At 35.5% G+C, this 20,385-nt stretch overlaps 1 long non-coding RNA gene across 1 annotated transcript; it reads right to left on the bottom strand.

Moving 5' to 3' along the window:
• Window positions 286-14,362, bottom strand: LOC108637686. The gene is made up of 3 exons (XR_001919247.1): window positions 14,248-14,362; window positions 4,245-4,369; window positions 286-437 (listed from the first exon to the last, which is right to left on the bottom strand). It is a non-coding gene; the product is annotated as an uncharacterized LOC108637686 (long non-coding RNA).

Raw genomic sequence — 20,385 nt, 5'->3', positions numbered from 1 at the left:
ACTTTCATTGAAAGGAAATAAAAAATTTTATCACCTCTTCACCATGTCAGTCTTACAAAATTGGAATTTTATGATATTTTTCCTGGTTAATATAATTTGTGAATGACATGTATTTGTCACTGGGATTTTGACTCCTTGTGAGTTGTGAGCCAAAATGGCTTGTGCTGTTTTTGGCTGAAGCATTTGATTACTACTGTGAGACTTTACACATCACTACATTTAAAATGTTTATTTAAAGAATTCTTGCGTTCCTTTTTAGAAAAATACAAATACTTCTTGGCCAATTATTACAAACTTCAGGTGAAAGTTAAATTAAGCAACAATTTCAAGTAGTTGGGGCATAAACACTTAATGTAGTTTTATATAAGTTGGAGTTGTGCACTCTAAATATATTCCAGTATATAAGTGTTACTCTCCATCCATCGAAGGTGATCTTTCTGAAATGGAAAATAGATATTTGAGTGTCCATTGTGCAAACTAGCAAGAATAATTAAAAATAATCAACTTGTTTATTTAAAACCTCAAGCAACCCAGACACTATCCTGAAATTAATTTAGTAAGCTAGTGTTACACAAATTCTAAGAACAGATGAGTTGAAGAAATCCTGTGGGAAAATAACATATGGGGTGCTAAAATATGCTAGGTATCAAGCTTCTGCAAATCTTTCTATAAATCCAATATTGGATTTATTGTGTATGACTCATTACAACTCTGTAATGCAAATTAAGATCAAAAAATAACATATGCCTATATGGGCTTTAAAGTTTTTCAATCTCACTATTCATTTATGAATAATTTATAGCTATCCTGTGACATATTTTCCTAAATATACCATGAAGTAAATTTGGAATTATTATCTCCAAAGATACTTTAGGACCACATGTTTATAAAGTCATTCATTTTAAGACAGCTGCACCCTTGGCAATACTGTGGCCTAAACTATAAAGAAAGCAGTAGATTTTCTTTAGTATGTTTTTCTCTGAAGCAAAAATTTCCCATTATTCTCATTTAGTTGTTCTCCAGTATCCACCAGGGATTGGTTCCAAGATTCCCCCCTCAGCAAAAATCTGGGGATGCTTAAGCCCCTTGTATAGTAATGGATAATATTTGCATATAATTTACACAATCTTCCTATATACTTTAAATCATCTCTGTATTAATTGTAATAAATCTAAATGCTATCCAAATACTTGTAAAAACAATGTAAATGCTATGTAAATAGTTACCTATACAACAAATTTAATTTTTGCTTTTTGGAACTTTCTAAAATATTTCTCCCCAATATTTTTGATCCATTGTTGTTTGAGTCTGCAGATACAGAATCCACATATACAGAGAGTTGACTTTATTTAGATTTTCTTTCATGATGTTCCTTGATACCAATAACTTGTTCTACAAGATTATTTGAGACTAGGGACATGTCTCACAGTCATGGAAGGGAACAAAGTTGACAAACCTGCATCTGGGGGTCATTAGTTTTATATTTTAACTAGCTCAGCAAATCAGTTGGCCCTTTAGGACTTAGAAAAGTGTAAGTATTACTTCCTAAGTGCTTAACTTATTGGGCAATGGCTGAGATATAATGGAGTAAGAACTGTCTTAGTGGTTTCTTGATGATTACTTGCTTATCTGTGTTTTTTTTTTTGTTGTTGTTGTTCTTGTTCTACAACTGTAAGAAGATATTTATCACTATGAAATATATCATTAGAGCTCAACACAGATTGAAAAAAGACCATTGTCATATGGTGACAGTGAACTTGGCGTGATCCCTATGCCACCATGTAATTCATTAGGAGAGACAGAGACAGTGGGCTTTTGCAGAAGCACTTAAATAGAGCAGTCCTGGAGGTTGGATAATTTGTAACAGATGTTCCATATAATGAATGGATTATGGGGAGAGTGTCTGCAATGCAGACTATCTCATTCAGTAGGTATGATCGATGCTTCTTATTAGCTTGACTTAACATTCTGTGAACTGAGGTTGTGAGACAAATATGTGAGATTTGATTTACTGATACACACAGATCAGGTAATAAAATCTCTTTGAAACAGAGATTAGGTATTTCAAATGAAGTTTACTAATAACAGTCCTATTTCTTGAGTTGGCACAAAAAAATAATCATATGAACCAATAACTGCCTGAACTTGTTTTATGCCGTAGTTTTCTGTGATTAATGTGCACTAGAATTAACCAAATTAGAACACTGACAAACAAGAAAGCTGACAATTTAGTATAGATGATTAATTTTTGTTAACTTATGTGATTTAGGAAAATATTGTTTTGTTTGAAATTCTATACTTTTGACCTCTAGGTTTAAAAGCTAAGACATAATTCCTGAGGAACTTGAAAACCATTCATACCATTTGTTTTCAATTTAAAAAATCTAAGTACTTATTTCACAAGTACTTCCAAATCTTTTAGTGTCCTTGGTGGTGTTTACAAAGGCTTTTTACTTTAATTTTTGCATTGCTTCATTGCCAACTAAAAGTATGCACAATTCCATGTAAACATTCATATAATAAATATTTATGTTCTTAAAATATTAAAGACTATGATATAAATTAACATAATATTTTGGGGGGGTTCATTTCATATGCTATCAAGCTGGTTAGTTTTAGACAGGCAGATAGTGATGACTATCACTGGTAGAAAAGCAGTAATCTTAGGACTCTATTATAGCTTCATCTACACATCTTTTCTAGAATGAAATATAATTTGTGCATTCAACCTTTTTTATTCAGCCTTAGCCTCTTGCTGACTTTGTGTAACTGTACTTCAAGCTCTTCAGTATTTGTTTCACACATGGGAAATTTCCTGTACACTAAGGCAGCTATTGCAGTTTGCTCAAAGATGGAGCCCCCAACAATGGAATCTACAATGCAAATAAACACACTGATATAAGCAGTCCACTTCTGGAAAGTGAGGCAAAGTTTCATCGACCCAGTTAACTGAATATACCGAGATGTTCCTAATGGTATTTCACAGTTCATACTAATGACAGTAAACCTGCAGAGAACACAGTTATGCCAGGCTTAAAAACATGCTAATTTGGCCCTGAGGAAGAAGAAGCAACCAAAATGCTCCCACTCACCTTCAGAATGCTTATCAAAGTGTAATTGAACAAGATGGACAGAACACTCATAAAGTTATGGGATATTTCATCAGTGGATAATCAGATAGCATTGCCTGTTGGATAAATGTAGACCATTTTCTTGTTTATAGGTACCATGAAGAACAATGATTCATCTCCCTAATCTTAATGATTAGGGAAACATATTCTTCATCTAGTGAAGAATATCAACAACAGTGTCTTGCATTTTCTGAAAAGCATTCCACCACTTGAAATCTCAATTCATTTTCCTATTAAATCTGCAAATTGGATATAATGTCCCCATTTTACAAATGAAGAATCTGGAAGAGGTAAAATGACTTGCCTCCCGTTATCCAGGAGACGAAGAGTTAGATCTAAATCCTGGCCTGGGGTTGTTTTTAGAATGCTACAATGTATGGGCTGGGTAACCTGGCTTCTATCACAGCCTTTTTAAACAACATGAGTCATCTTTAAGTTGGGCTATTAAGATTCAGGAAACGTTTACAGTGCACCAGCTATAAACTAGTGCAGCATTAAGTGCACAGTTGCCCAAAGATCTTTTGAAAAAAGATCTGCAGATCTTTTCCCACTACTTTTTGCACATTTTGAATTTATGCAGTTTTATTTTCTCACAGCAGTAATTAACCTTGCAGCTGTCATTTTGATGTCTCAACTTTTCAATACTTGACCACTTTGATTTTTGTGGAGGTAATTCTCTGGTTTAATAAACTGCTTTTTTTTTTTTTTTTAAAAAGTAGGAACTAGTTTTTCCTTTCCTTCTCAGTTTTTTAGGTACCTCACCAATGATTTGCAAATTTCCAAAGGCAAAATCTACTGATATACTCAGTCGATAACATAGGAACTCATGTACTCATGACTGCCAATCCTTACATATAATGTATTATGTTAGATTTTCTCTATAAGTACTAAGCAACATATTTTACATAATTTAGTTTAGAAAAAAAGAAAATAAATATCAATTTTGAAAGATTTGTTATCAAGAATGAGTGACTTATTCTTTTTTCTTTTTTTTTTTCTCATCATCTGGTGTTCAATTTTGTCCCTACTGTTTCACCTCACTTGCTCTAACTCATTAGAGAGCTAATTGCCTTTGTAAGTCCAAATTAAGGAGTAGTGAAATGGAGACATTACCTTTGCCAGGTGTTTGGGAGGACAAAATCCAATTTGCAGTGAAAGTTTCTTCCAATCAGTGTTAGCCCTCCGTTCAGGCTGCATGGATTTTGTGTGGATTAATGAAGAATCATTCAGAGTCCAGGCTATATGTGGTATTGTGTTACACAAAAATCAAGAAAATAATTAAGAATTGAGTATTCTGGAATATAAATTGAAATAAAACAAGATTTGGGGATGGAAACTGAAGTGAACTTACCAATTTTGTATTAACTTCCTTGGGGATGTGACAAGTCATTGTGTTGACATTCAGCAGAATTTTTGCTTGGAACTTGGATTCCACATGTGGATATCAAAAAAGGGCCATGTAATAATGTATATGCCCTGCAAAACTATTCTGGGCTTCCCCTGAAAACAAATTACTACCCAATACTCAAAAGTCATGCTAAAACAATTTATGTAAAATTCATAGAAAACAATACATTCAGGGAAATAAAAAGGTTACGTTTCAGAAAGTTTAGGTTCAGAAGGTTAGGTTTCCTAAACCAACTCGTTGTTGGTTTAGTCCGTGTCTACGTAAAGTATATGAAAACTAAGTGGGATGACATTTCCAAACAATTCAAACAAATGAACAGGCATATAAAATGTACTTCCAATATTTCAGCTAAGCAATATTGGTGACCTTAAGGACATCCTTTTGAATATCAAAGACCATTTTTGTTTGTTTGTTTTGTGTTGTTTTGTCTTCAAGGCTCTTAACATAATTCACCCATATATAGATGAAAAACAATGAACATAAAAAGAATTCATTTGAATCAGTTCTGATGAGATGGATGAAACTGGAGTCGGTTATACAGAGTGAAGTAAGCCAGAAAGAAAAACACCAATACAGTATACTAACACATATATATGGAATTTAGAAAGGTGGCAATGACGACCCTGTATGCAAGACAGGAAAAAAGACACAGATGTGTATAATGGACTTTTGGACTCAGAGGGAGAGGGAGAGGGTGGGATGATTTGGGAGAATGGCATTCCAACATGTATACTATCATGTAAGAATTGAATCGCCAGTCTATGTCTGACGCAGTATACAGCATGCTTGGGGCTGGTGCATGGGGATGACCCACAGAGATGTTATGGGGAGGGAGGTGGGAGGGGGGTTCATGTTTGGGAACGCATGTAAGAATTAAAGATTTTAAAATTAAAAAAATAAAAAACTAAAAAAAAATAATTAAAAAAAAAAAAAGAATAGAGATCACAAGTGGGTGGAAGGTCAGGCATTTTTAAAGCAATTGGCAATTTTTTCCTTGCTTAATAATTGGGGAAATTGGAAGAAAGTTTAAAATGAGAGAACAAGGAGAGATTATGTAGAAAGAGGTCTATTATTGATTGATGCTTACTATTCCTGAGGGTATTTGTCTTTGAGGCTAGTTTCCTTATCTGCAAACTGGAACTAAAAATAGTAACCTTCTCATATTGTTTTTATAGGACATTCTAGATATATAAAATGAAATAATTCATAGAGATACTTTAGCACAGTTCTTGGCATATAGGAAGAACTTAACAAATATTAGCTCTTTTATCAATAGAGCTTATGATCAGAAAGCAAAATGTGCTGCTCGTATATCGATAATCATACTCTTTGTATTATATTATAAAGAGTGTTCCTTCATGTTGGGGGCATAAGTCGCTTGTGATTAGCTGTAACACAGTGCCTGCTACATATTGTGCATACATGCAAAGTCACTTCAGTCCTGTCCAGTTCTTTGTGACCCTATGGACTGTTGCTCCTCTGTCCATGGGATTCTCCCAGGCAAGAATACTGGAGTGGGCTGACATCCACCTCCAGGGGATCTTTCTGACCCAGGGATTGAACCCTGGTCTTCTGTGTCTCCTGCACTGGCAGGCGGGTTCTTGAACACTTGTGCCACCTGGGAAGCCCTCTGCCACGTATTATGCACCCTATAAATGTTTGATGAATAGCTACTGAATGAATGGGAGAAGAATGAGAAAGGGCTAAAGTTGAGCAACATGCTCAAAGTCACACACCTAGTAAGAGCTTGAAGGTTGAAGTCCTTCTGTCGTGTCTGACTCTTTGCGACCCCATGGACTATAGCCTATCAGGTTCCTCCGTCCATGGGATTTTCCAGGCAAGAGCACTGGAGTGGGTTGCCATTTCCTTCTCCAGGGAATCTTCCCTACCCAGGGATCAAACCAAGGTCTCCCATATTGTGGGCAGACGCTTTCTGTCTGACTTCAAACCCTACACTTCCCTTAAGATACTGCACAGCTTTGCATACATTATCACTTACCTCTCTCCACCTACTCTGATTTCATTATTACACTGAATTTGCCCTTGCAAAGGTCATCAATTATTTAAAACTGCTTAAACCAGTGGTATCCACATTTGTTCTTAATTTACTTGCATTTGGCACTGAAGCCTATTTTCTCCTTCCTGAAATTCCCTTTTCCTGTCCCTAAGGTTTGGTTTTTTCGATCGTCCACTTAGTTGCTCCGTCTGGCAGCTACTTGCCAATCTTCTTGTAGCTTCCTCCTCTTCCTCAACGTCAGTGTTTCTGAAGTTTCTATCTTGAGCTTCTTCCTCTTCTCATTCTTCACATGCTGTCTTTGCAATTTTATTTTCATCTCATCATGCTGAAATCTACATCTCAGCTCAACCCTATTCTCTCCTGATCTCCGTAGCCACAAATCTATTTACTTACTGGGTATTTCTCTCTGGAGAGACTTATGTTAACTGCTCTTCCTTCACCCCCCAATTCACCTATCTCCTTATCTTCCAGATAAATTGAAAAACATGATTCACTAGGATGGCCACTTAATTTATCATCTAAACCTGGACAATTTTGAGAGAAAGGACTTCATCAATAATTATGCTGGCTCTCCGAGTTTAACCTGGAACTGCCTTGGTCTAAGCAGACTGTATGTCTTCCCTCCCCTTGACCACTCAGTTAACTGAGTGGCCCCAGCATAACCACTGGGATTTATCTTGGCCTCCTATTCTCATTTTTGCATAAGGTGAGCCACCAAGTTCTGTAGATCTTGTCTCCTTCCTAGCTGTTTAGTATGTGTGTTTCTTTCCATCTCAATTACCATTGCCTTTTATCAGACCCTTCTTATTTCTTATCAGAATTATTGCCATGGTCTCCTAGTTGGTCTCATGCTCCTCTAAAACATCCCCTGCTTTGTCAGAATGATCCTCTTGAAGTGCATATCTAATTACATGCCTTTCCAGTTTTGGTCCTTTAATGGCTAACTATAATCTGTGGCATAAAAGGGAAGTTCTTTCCCATGACATGAGAAGGCACTTATAACCAATCCTGTTTCACCAATTATCCTTCTTGCACACTAGAACTGTCTTGGCATATAGTAGGTACTCACTAAACAATAAGTAAAATCAGCATGTAAAACATAACCCCACATACCAAGAACTTGCTTCAACAAGTTTACATAAGTGAGAAGTAATAGTAAATGTCATTTTTATAATAAGATGGAAGCATAAAAAAAATGTAAGATTTGTGGAGCAAAATACACAGTGAATTGTGATTACCTTTCAATTTGTGATTCAGAAATATGTATGATATAAAACCTATTTGATTAGATTTTTCTTAAAATGGAAGAGTGAAGTCAATGTACTTGTTTCAAAATAACAAAATGCTCCCCAGAAAGTCTAAGTCAGTTAATGGAAATACCAGTTCCTAAAAGAGAACTTGGCTTCCAGCAGGCACTCAATATTTGTTGAGTGGCTAAATATAAGAAATTTAGTCTCCATCAATTGGTTGTCTATATACAGTGACAATTTATTTGTTCATTTTATGTATAACTGTGGCAAGCATTTGGTCATTTGATCAAATCACTTCAGTCAACTATCATTTTAGTGAACCAAACTAAATGTCGCACAGAAAATCCACAGTCAAAAATGTTACTTTTTAGCCAGTTGTTAGAGTTCCCACAGATTAGCAAGCAACCGCATGAAAAGTACAAAAGAAAAAAAAAACTAAGCTGCTATTCAGCGTGTAAGAGAAATTGTATAGGTGTCAATCAGTTGTATAGGTGTCAATCAAACTAGTTAATGTAGAAAATGTCTAAGCAAGTGATTTGTATCCATTAATTATTTTAAAAGCCTTACCCAACACTATTGACAGTAGTGATCTAAAATTCCCACAATGCTATACAGGATATTCCAATAAGACTTTGCAATGAGTGAGATTAGATTTTCTTCTAGGTGAGGACATTTTATTTTATATCTCAATTTTAAAGCTTTTTTAAATATTGGAAAAACCAATATATTAACTGAAAAATTTCTATTCTGCTCTAAAGTAGAAATTATTGGCAAATTTGTTTAATATTAACATTAAAATTACACTAAAAGCATTTGTTATTGTTCTTTTGAGCCTCAAATACTAGTACATCATTAAACCCAGCTTTGTTTTTTTGTGATTTATAGCTCCTTTTCTTTTTCCCTGGAGACGCTTTTGATTCCAAGACATTACTCCACCATATGAAGGCTTGTGCAAACTTCAGACCTGTTATTTCACGTTAGATTAGTGGTGGAAAAGGAAAACTGCGAACTCTGGATAGTTGTGCCAAACACTTGTGCATTTTAAAGCTTGAAAGTTTAGTAGTGGTCAGATAGTAAAATACCTTTATATCAATTTGGAACCTACACATTTCAAAAGGGTAGTGCTTTGAGAGATATAAAGACAGAGCACATTAATACTGGTTAATTCTCAAACCTACATGTATAAGAAATATGTTCAAGATTTTCACTGAGCTTGAGTTTCCTTTTGTATTTGAAAAAGTAATAGCATGCACTTGTATCTCTTCAACGACAAAAGGCAGAAAACTTGAGAATTTTTCTCTCTTGCTGGTGAGGATCACTGAAAAGTATATCTTGGAGACAACCTGGAGAGTATTTAATCAAAGTTTCCAAGTTGGTTTCCATTAGATGGTAACTGGTATCTTTAGATTATTTTCAACTATTTGAAAACAAAACAGATAACACTTCACAACTAGCTAAAATGTAAATCCTTTTTTTTTTTTTTTTTTCCTGTTGGCTAGAGTGAAATTATCTAGTTTGGTAACACTGGTACCTCATGATAAAAGAGTTTAGTGAAAATTTAAATAGAAATATGAATTAATGATTACTTCAACATAATGACCAAAATCTTTCAAAACATAAGGCTCTTGAGGTAGAATAATAAAAAATGATCTTTTATATAAAAAGCTGATGAAACCTCTGAAGAGGCTTTAATATGCTATTTTTATAGATGAGCAAACACATTAAAACAACTTTGTTGTAACTGACCCTCCCCTTTGCTGAAGTCCTTTTGTTCCTGTAGCTTCATACAAAATTTAATGCTGTGCCTGGCTGACTTCATGGTGTATTACTTGTGCAGTCACACACGGTCCCTCACTTAGAAGGTCCCTATATTGGATTAATGTTCTGCTGTCAGTGTCTTAAGATTCTTGTCGAACTTTGCATGAAAGACTCTGCATTTTCTATTTGCACCAGGACCCACAATTTATGAAGTCAGTCCTATAGCTATGCCTATGGATTTTCATAGCATTTCATTATTTCCCCTGAAAGATATAGGTTATCTAAGGAGCTTCCTTCACTGGTGTTTCTCACCCCATTCCCAAAGGTGGTTCTCACACTAGTGGACAAGAGGATAGAGAGCCACTTGGTCTCACAGAGAGGGCTGAGATCTTGGCATCTACATTTGTTTCTATTCCGTAGCAGGGCTTGCTACAGGGCAGGTGCCAGATGAATGGGTGAGTGAATAAATAAACAGCAAATTATCAACAAATGTCTGCGACTTATTTAATTGGCACAACAAATTCTTAATAGCTTCTGTTTTGAAATAAAAAGTGACAAGGTTGATCAGCAGAGACTAAAAGTAAAATATTCAAGGAAAAATATTGGAAAGAATAAATGGAATTGAACTGATGAGATGTTTGAAGCAAATAAGATTGAAAGACATTCTGAACTTCAGATTGAATCAGAAGTGTCAGAAGAAATGAATAGTTAAAAGCAGTCAGATTTTTCTCAATAAATTGTGTCCTGAAGTAGATTCTTTCTTCTCAAATTCAGTTTAATACAAGTCATATTCATCTTGTAAATTGTAATTCACGGAATAAAATTTGTCATCCAAGTTTGGGGAAAAGAGGGTATACAGGCAGTGCATTCAGAAAGAACCAAGAGATTGTGCATTGTCTTTGACTATGCCAAGAGTTTCTTGATCTACTGTTTTGCATTAATAATAGATCAATCTGAATAGAAATTTGCATGAAGAAGTGCATTTTTTTTTATTGTTTCCTCTGCCTGTGGGCAGAATAGACAGAGCTCAGGCTCGGGCTCCCAGTTAGTTTAGCTAAACACATTTTATTCTTTAAGCTGTGATAGTTTCTTACCCTTATATTCTCTTTGGGAAACATATTTCTGACAGTTAGTTTGTAAAATAAAATAACAAAAAACTAATACTTCTTTCTCTGTTGTGTTTTATGTTGTGTTTGGTCACCTCTCATAATGTTTGGGAAAGAAGGCAATGGCAACCCACTCCAGTACTCTTGCCTGGAAAATCCCATGGATGGAGGAGCCTGGTAGGCTGCAGTCCATGGGGTCGCAAAGAGTCAGACACGACTGAGTGACTTCACTTTCACTTTCATGCGTTGGAGAAGGAAATGGCAACCCACTCCAGTGTTCTTGCCTGGAGAATCCCAGGGATGGCAGAGCCTGGTGGGCTGTCGTCTATGGGGTCGCACAGAGGTGGACACGACTGAAGTGACTTAGCAGCAGCAGCAGCAGCAGCAGCAGCAGCATAATGCTTGGGAGTATCAGTTCTTTATAAACCGTGTATTCCCATCAGTGAGGTTATCCCTTAATGGTCTATCTCCTTTACCATGGAGAATATAATACAGTTTTATCCATCTTTAAAGAGGTTCCCTGCAGCATCGTCTAGATTTACTTTCTCTCTTGTTGCTGTATCACACTTGAATAAGTGACTTAAACTGTGCACAGATGTCCAGGTGTGGCTTTAATTTCTTTTTCTATTCTGGCAAAATAACTTATTTTAAGTTCATTACTTCTATTATGGGTCTCCAAATTATGCATGGTGCTGTTATAAGGCTGGTTCACTGAATATTAAGTATATGAGAGCAAGCAATTTTATGCTTCAGATGATTATTTATGGGAAAATTCAATTTTTGGAGGATGATGATAATGGTGGAATAGAGGTGAATAATAGCACTGACATTCACAAGCAAAATAAAGCAACAGTGGAAACAAGCATTTGGGGGAAAAATAGCTTTCAAGCAGTGAGTGAGAAGAGAAACAGGGAGCAGCTCTAGTTGGGGAAGCTCAGATTCTAAACAAGCATTGATGAGGTCTTAGGGCCACACACCTGAGCCCCAGTCTAGTGTGCATGTGGGGCCAAGTGAAGAATTTCAGGGTTTGGTAAGATGTGCAAAAGAATTTCATAAACTTTCTCTAATGGGAAAGGAGACTATCTCCCAGGTTATCTAGGAGAATATATACTTTAGTCCCCTAAGTTTCCATGGAAATAGAATTACAGAGTTATGAAAACATATTCCTTGTTAGCTAAGAATGTTCCACATTCTCTGAGCAATACAATGAAGGTATCCTATATGAAGTATGGTGAAATTGTCTTTACCATTCTCATTTTATGACACTCTTAAGTGTGCTTTAAGGATTCTGCTGCTAAAAGTATAACCATCAATAGAAAACCTTCATCTAGAAAGCTCAGCTTTGGTCCTGTCGCCTAAACTATTAGAATGCCCCAAGTTTACAAACCAATGGTTGGAGGAATGGAAGAAAGAAGAAGACAGGGTAAAACTAATTTTGAGTTTCATTTTATGACATTAAGAGCTGCAATATTCAAGCATCTGAGTTCCTTCAATGACCAGGAAGCTTCAGAAAGGAAAAAAAAAGGAAAAACCAGAACCCTTACTTCACCTTTTAAATCTGTCTGAGACCAACCAGGCAGAAGAGGCAAGCTATTTTTACTAGTTTTAGAAAAATAATACAAGTATATAATAGAAAATTGGTGACTTAAAACAACTCACTTCAAATGAAAGCTTGAGCTGAATGTTGCATGAATATTCAGACAATAGCAACCTGTTTGAAATTGCTATTGAGTGTAATTCCAAATTTCTGCATTTTATCATCTCCTAGGCAAAAAGCCAAAGGCTAAAAGAACAGAACACAAAAAAGCCAAGCCTGAATTATATTCTAAACGCTGTTGAGTTTAATTTTACTTACAAAGCAGAATGTTACTTTGCCACTTAAATATGCCCCTCACAGCCCTGTAAAAATACCTGGCTTCTTGTTATCAGCCTCTAAATTGTGTTATTCATTTAGAAAGCTCTAATTTTAGGAGCATCATTCTAAATTACTAGGCAAGTGCTACACAATAAATACACATAATCTAAAACAGACTGTAGTGAGAGAAGAAAGCTATTTTCTATAAAATTGACTGCAGTGTGTGGTCTGCCATTCCATAAGCATTGTAACTTGCAAGGCATAAAGGAAAAATTTTAGCTAAATTAAATATCATGAGAGGATGAGCACTTTAAAAATTGATGTTTTATAATAGAGTAATACAGATACACATTCTTGTTATAAATTTGGAGACGAATTCAAATAACCTTCGGAATAGAAACAAACACACGCAAAAAATGAGCATGCTGTCACTCACCCAGATACACATCTGTTTCAAACCAATGTTTTACTTGGACCAATAGTAGATGTAGGTGCACTACCCCAAATCAATAAACCTTGGGTGACATATACAACTAAAACAGATGATGAAGCTTACATAGGCCTTGTATTTCCTGCTCAAGATTTTTATAATGTTAATGAATTATTGAAAATTATGATTGGAAAACACTCCAAGTGAGTAAAACAAGTTAATGTAAGATGTAAGTTTTTGTTACACATTGTGTAATTTTTCTTTGCTGAGATCATGCAAGGGGTCTTAGCATGCAGTAGTCACACCAGTCAAATTTGATTTTTTTGAGATTAAAAAGGGAGGGGTGGGATTCTGGTAATGTTCTAGTTCTTGTCTTAAATAGCAATTTCTTGGTATGATTACTTTATGATTTTTTTCTTTGAGCTGTATACCTATACAAACATGATTTTTTTAATTTTTATGCAGATATATTGCATCTCCATAAAAAACAAAAAAGAAAAGAAAGAAAAAAGGGGGAAAAGAGAAAAAGGGCAGAAAGAAAGAAATGAAGGAGGCAGAGAAAGAAAGGGAAAAAGAGAGAGAAAAAGAAAGAAAGGAAGAAAGAAAAAGAGAAAATGCATGCTTAGAGCGGCATTTCCCAAACTGGCAAATAATGTGCTAAAAGAAATTAGTGCTGTAGGCATTTACTTAATTCAAACAAGATATAGCTTCATAGGGTTGTAGAATTTGGCAGCCTTGCTCATAGTTGGAAGCCACTTAACTGTCATTTTTGCACAGAGAGACTGTATGTTGACATTTTCAGACTTTTTAACAATCCTTGTCACTTAACAATTGCAAATGTCACTATATTAGGCATGCAGTTTTTCTGTTCAGGAAGCAGAATTTAGAAGTTAGTGGAGGGGAAAAAAAAAATGCCTAGGGGTTCCAGTAGCTTTACATTTGGAAAACCACATACATATACACAAAATTTTTATTTCTCTACTGTTCAAGTGTCTTTGTGACTCAACTGTTGCAAATATCATTTTGGCATTAAGTTGGGTAAACACCTAGTAAGCACCTAGTACTAAAGGTGTTTGGGAACCTGAAGTTGGATCTGTAGGTTTTGTCTGTTTCTAAGGAGCAAGTTACCATATAATCGTTTCAAAGGCAAAAGGTTAAGCAAGAATAACATATATTGTAAAATTGAAAGTAAAATGCACAGTATTGATGTGCTCAAAGCCCATGCATTTCAATTTCTTTGTATGATAATTTATGGTGATCATGTCTTCCGACTGCACTATTAGCATACTCACCCCTAACAAGAAGTTCTGCCTCATCTGACACACTGTCTGCTGTGGTCTGTACCCTGCAGCCATATCTCCCAGCATGCATCAGAAGGATGTTCCTGATCATTAAATCTGCAGAGGATGCTTGCTGAAAGAGGGATGAAGTGCCAGTTTAAAATGTTGCAAATCTGCCTAGTTCAAGGTGGTTTAAGGGGAACTTTGCATATTCAGTCAAAGGGCCCATTTTTTGGCCTTACAATTTATCTGACGACATTTCAGAAGTCAAATATGCCCCACTTCAAGGAACACATGGAAGCTATGTTTTCAACAATTGCTAATACCACATTCGAACATTTAATATTGCATATAATGATTTAGCAGATACAATATTTAAGAAATATTTACAAACAAATTCATATCTTTAAAAGTTTAGGAAAAATAGTGCACAAAAATTATTACTTTGCTATTCAGAGACAGGCGTATTTTTGTGGCAAGAAAGCAGTATTTAAAGGAATAACAACTCTTGGAATTATGAGGCAACAGTAGTTAAAAGATTATCTTGCACAGCTTTATTGAATGGTTTCTTTTGTAGGCAACAGAATAAAGTGGTGCTTAGGTGCAAGAGTGCTGGTCTCAAGCCATATGTTTTCATTCAAGAGAGATTGATTTATTCCTTCCACAACCACCACCATCAGGAGTAGGGTCAGCCTGAATCTCTGTTAATCAAAGCAATTAAAAAACATGAAGAAGACACAAAACACCTGATCCTTGTTGGGAGCACAATGATTAGAACATAGTTGAAGAACAGTTGTATCAAGGAGATCAATAAGTACCAAGGAGATTAAGTTTTAGTTGTACTAGTTCATGGGATCAGTGATTATCCTACACTTTAGGATGTCTGGTATAATCTTTCATTACTTAATCTTGTCTTTCATTTACTTTAACAGGAAAGATGGATTTCCCGTTTTCATGAAGATCTGGTATTTACAATACATGAGGTATTCTTTTCAGAGAATGACATAGCAAAACTCCAATATGCTCTTCACTTTCCATGTTGCAATTGAAAACAATTCCCTGGAATGAGAGTACATGGATGCAGCTTGAAATGACATTTTCAAAAAACTCAACACTCCTCTTTCATGGGCACTTGAAAGAGTGACTAATACAAGACATGGAGAAGCACCCCTGATTAGATATCTTTAATTTGTTGATGGAATGGGTGAATTATCTTAAAAAATGATTTGTTTGTCCTTAGAAGGCAGCGTCCTAATGAGTATTTATGAATTTAATTGTTTACCTCCATTTTGAAATAAACTAATGGACTATATAAAATTCATGAAAGTGGGAGGAATTTCTGAAAATCTGTTGGATTTTTTTTTTATCTTAGCATTCATAACAGGGTGAGAAGTTATTGGAAGTTTTTAACCTCTCAAATGTTGTGTATTTCTTTAAATCAATCAATTAACTGTATATTATGTTTTAGGACATTTCTTTTCAGTATTTCATGTCTGTTTTTTTTCCCCCTTTTCCCATTAGTCTTACGATAGGAGCTTCTAAGTGTATTGAAGTTTTGTCTAATGAAATAATTTTTATACATGGTCTGGTTCAGTCATTTACAAGGGAATGCTTCTTAGTGAGACTGCATTAAAATGTCACAATAATTATTTCAAGGAATGTGATATTTGTCCACTGAATGTCCTCCACTATTCTTTTCCTTAGATAAAATTGTTATTAAAATTTCATTTTCTCATGTGTACCAGACTAATGCTCATTTCTTTCAAATCTGAAAAGGAAATTTTCACTTAGTAAAACCTTTGATTTCTCTTGGGGAAACAAGAGCAAACTGTAAACATCATAAGCCATAGCTTAGTCTCACATCTGCATAATATAACACTGTTTGTGCATGCTAAATTGCTTTCATCCTATCTGACTCTTTGTGACTCTAGGGACCGTTGCCTACCAGGCTCCTTTGGCCATGGGATTCTCCAGGCAAGAATACTGGATGGGTTGCTGCGCAACCCCTCCAGGGGGATCCTCCCAACCCAGAGATTGAACCTGTGTCTCTTCCATCTATCTGCATTTGCAGGTAGGTTCTTTACCATAAGTGCCACCTGGAAAGCCCTATAATTCTGTTAAAATAGTTTAAATATTTTTACCACTTTATATAGCATGGATCCATCTTAGGTGTGAAATATCCTTTTCCCCATGGATTTCTAAGATGCTCTCCTAACAGGGTACTCAGTTAAATTAGTCAAGAATAAATGTGCATACCATGGACCTAGAATAGAGTCTATGTTTAATGGAAAAGCCAAGGAGAGGTCCAGAAAAGAATAGGGGACTATTCTTCTCAGAAGTAACACTTCTGAAAGCTGCACGTGGAGTTTTTTATTATTTTTTACTTGCTTGTTTTTCAATTTCACAAACTGATTGGTGGTAGTTTAACAGTAGAAAAAGTAATGATCATAAGTCGTTGTTCAGGCTATTTTTGACAAAATTATTCCATAAAAATCACATTTCTGTGATTAAGTTATATTTTCCAGATATTTTTCTTCCCAAATAATTGATTTCTTTTTGTCTTGGACAAAAGTCTTGAAACCTTTGTCCTTTTGTTAAATTATAGTGAAAGAAAAGTTTAATGGGATTAAGAAGAGACTGCACTGAAAATCACAAAGAGGTCCAAAGAATTCAGGAGAGTGAAGTACACTACAGATTATCTTTCTTATCCTGTCCTTTATTTGGTTCCTGCAATTAACAGCATGCAGTACTCTAGAAACTGGCTGAAGCTCCATCACCATCTATCAAGAATAAAAAGTCTACAGCCCATTACTTATGTATTAATGCTAAGGCTATGTGAGGAGTTGAAATTGCCTCATTTCAACTCATGGGGCCTATTCTTCCTCTTTTGGATTATTTCTGAATTATATTTTTACAATTCTAAACAGAGAAGATTAAAAGAAAAATGAATGGTGAACAGTAAACCTAAATTACCCTTTCAGGAGATTTACTGATTTTCATGAGAAGTAATGAGAAGAATTCACGTGGGAGCCTATTATACTTAATCTCAACCCACAGTATGTAGTTCCTGGGAGAGAACTTCCACAGTTTAGTGCACTTTTAATGAAATGGCTACTTAGAGCAGATGTTTGCTTTCTTAAGCTTAAAGCTCATTTTCACTTTTCTCTCTTAGGAGTTATTCTGTCTTATCTTGTTTTCTTTGACACTTGCTTTATACCCTGCCTTTTTCTTTGCTGCTTTCTTTCGCTTTATGAACAAATTGTGCTACGTGGTGCTTCAAAAAAACTTTCCCTGCAACCAGTGCCATAATACAACTCTCCAAGCATTGTGTACCTAGCACAGGGCATGCCTCAGAGTGGGCAGTCAATAATTATCTGTTGAGTGGATGAGTAAGGTGGGGATCTTTAAGAAAGAGGCTCTGTTCAACTCTGCGGGAGCAGCGACACTTCTAAGTCATTTACATCTCTTGGTCACATAAGTTCATTCGAGCAGTTGTTAGATCACTGTAACTTTTATTTATGATTTGGATATAATACAGGAAATGTCATCCTTCCACTCAAGTCCAGTTCTTTATTGGCATTCACTTGGACTAAGTGTCCTGCTCACCCATCATAAGACTGATAATTGAGACTTCCTAAAAATGGAAGCATGGTTAGCGTCACTGTTCTGAGTGTCTGTTGACTCTTGCTGCCTTGAGGAAAAGTCTAATCTCCTTGTTTCAACAGAAGGCTCCTCAGAGCATGATTCTACTTCCTATGTTGAATTCTGTCCTTCTATGACATTAACCTCACATTCCTTCCTATGCAGGAATACCTCTCATAATTCAGCCTGTTGTGTTGCAGAAGCTTGTTCTCCTTTCTTTGCCTGCAAAGATACTTTTAGACACAACTCAAGTGCCTCCTTCTTGTTTAAGCCTTTCTTCATGAGTTCTGCCACTGTTTAGTTTTCCTTCATTAGCACTCTGTTCCTGTCTCTGAACTTGACATTCTTGGAAGTCACTCCAGAGGTCCTCTGGGCATTCCCAGAGCTGAGCTGGGCACTAGGGCAGCCAATGCTCATCAGGTGAGCTAGAGAGTACATGAATGGCTTGCTTCCTTCCTTCTCTGTATCTGACAATACCTCCTTGTCCTCTTCTTTTTCTCCTCTTACAGAAATTAGAAGAGAAATAGGAAGAAACTATGGAGGAAGACAGCAGAAAAAGGTGCTCAAAGAGTATACACAGGCTTAGGTATGACACAGAATTGCATGAGTCCCTGCTCTGCCACTTATTAAGTTTTGAACTTGGAAAAATTGCTCTATTGCTCAGAGCTTCTCTCACAGCTTCAATGTGATAATGTAAGTGAAGCTCATAGTAGTGTGTTTGGCACACAGTAAATGTTGATAAATGTTATCTGTTAAAAGACACTCTAATGCATTCTTAGCCAAGAGGAATATTTCTTTAACTGGTGTTCACTCCTTCAATGAACTGGATATCAACATTCTCCATAGGTTATAGTAAGTTTTCTGGTAAGTGCCTGGCTCATTTTAGATGTATGTTATCCCACATCTTTCTCTCTTATAGAAAACCTCTGTACTCACAATAAGAAGACCTGAATTCTAACTTTAGTTCAGCATCTTCCTAGCTCTGAGACTTTGGGAAAGGTACTTTATTGGAATAATAATAGCTGCACTGTCTCTCACCATGTTTGAGGGGAATTGAATGAAACAATGTTCACACATGAACTCTTAGTAAATGTTTCAAAAGTGTAAGATACTCAAAAAGCATTTTTTTAAGAATTTAGAAGAATGCTGTACATGTAGTAAGCACCCTGAAAAGGTCTGGGGAATTAATTGTCTGAACAAGAAGATAACTTGCGTGTTCTTACAAACAGTGAATTCATGCTGAATGGCTTAGCCAGAAACCCACTAGGTATTGGCAGTTTTTGTGGTCTCATTTACGGTTTATATAAATTTCTCAATGGGCTCAAATAGGGTACTTCTGGCATCCCCAGCCCCAACCAAACAGACTCAGGAATGATTCCTCTCTATAAAACAAAGGAGAATGGCATATAAATTCTATGAGAAGTAATTTTAAAAAAGATCTTCTAACACAGAAAACTGAGTATCAGCTAGGAGATATTAATTATTAGATATGATTAATGTTATTGACATAAAATCTTGGATATCTAAAATATTTTCCTGGTAACAATATTTCTTTTTCCCAGAGGATAATCTACTAAAAGAACTTTATCACAATAAGGAGATAATATACATATACTTATTCTTTTTACAAGTGTTTTAGATCTTTATATAATGGGGTTTATGTTCATGGTGATATGAGTTTAATATATTTTTTAAGAAGTTGCTGTGTTAACTCACATGCTTAATTAATCGGACATGTTATCTAAAATAGAAATTTTAGTTGTTCCCAGTGAAGAAAATACTAGACAAAATATTCCTTGATGAAAATATTTATCTCCATTATGATAAAATATTAAATGCATCCAATAATGCATTGAAGGGACTTCCCTAGCAGTCCAGTGGTTAGGACTACATGCAGGGGGGCATGGGTTTAATCCCTGGTTGGGGAACTAAGATCCTGCATACTGGGAGGTGTGGCCTAAGAAAAAAAATGTGCATTGAAGATTAAAAGTAGGCAAAAATGGCTCTACCGTGCCGTTTCTAGGACCTTAGTATTTAATTTCAGCATATATTCTAAAAATGTTAAGTACTAAGAGAAATACATACAGTTTTTCTTGGTAACATAGATTAAAGATGAAAAAGTGAGTTGATGACTCATTGATGAACTCAAATTGCATTATTTGGTATTATAAACAAAATGTCACAAATTTATAGGATCAGTCTACTATCTTAGTTAAAATGAAGATTGGGAATTATGATCAGCTCATAGCAAGAAAATACAGGACATAATTACATAATTAAATTTTATTATAATGAATTTATTTAATAGATGACAATATTGATTATATTAAGAATACTAAGTGGATGAGAAAATGTCATGTATATCACATTAGTGTTACTCCTTTCCCAAAGAGGCATATAGGAGTAAGGAGTGTGATCTTTAACTTGACAGTGGATGCCAGACTTAGATAGCATATTTATATCCTGATTCTTGAAAGATGTCTCTTATCCAGTCATACGTACATTGAC

The sequence above is a fragment of the Capra hircus genome, chromosome 15, assembly GCF_001704415.2.
Source record: "Capra hircus breed San Clemente chromosome 15, ASM170441v1, whole genome shotgun sequence".
NCBI classification, from domain to species: domain Eukaryota; kingdom Metazoa; phylum Chordata; class Mammalia; order Artiodactyla; family Bovidae; genus Capra; species Capra hircus.
This window is presented reverse-complemented; position numbering and strand designations above follow the sequence as displayed.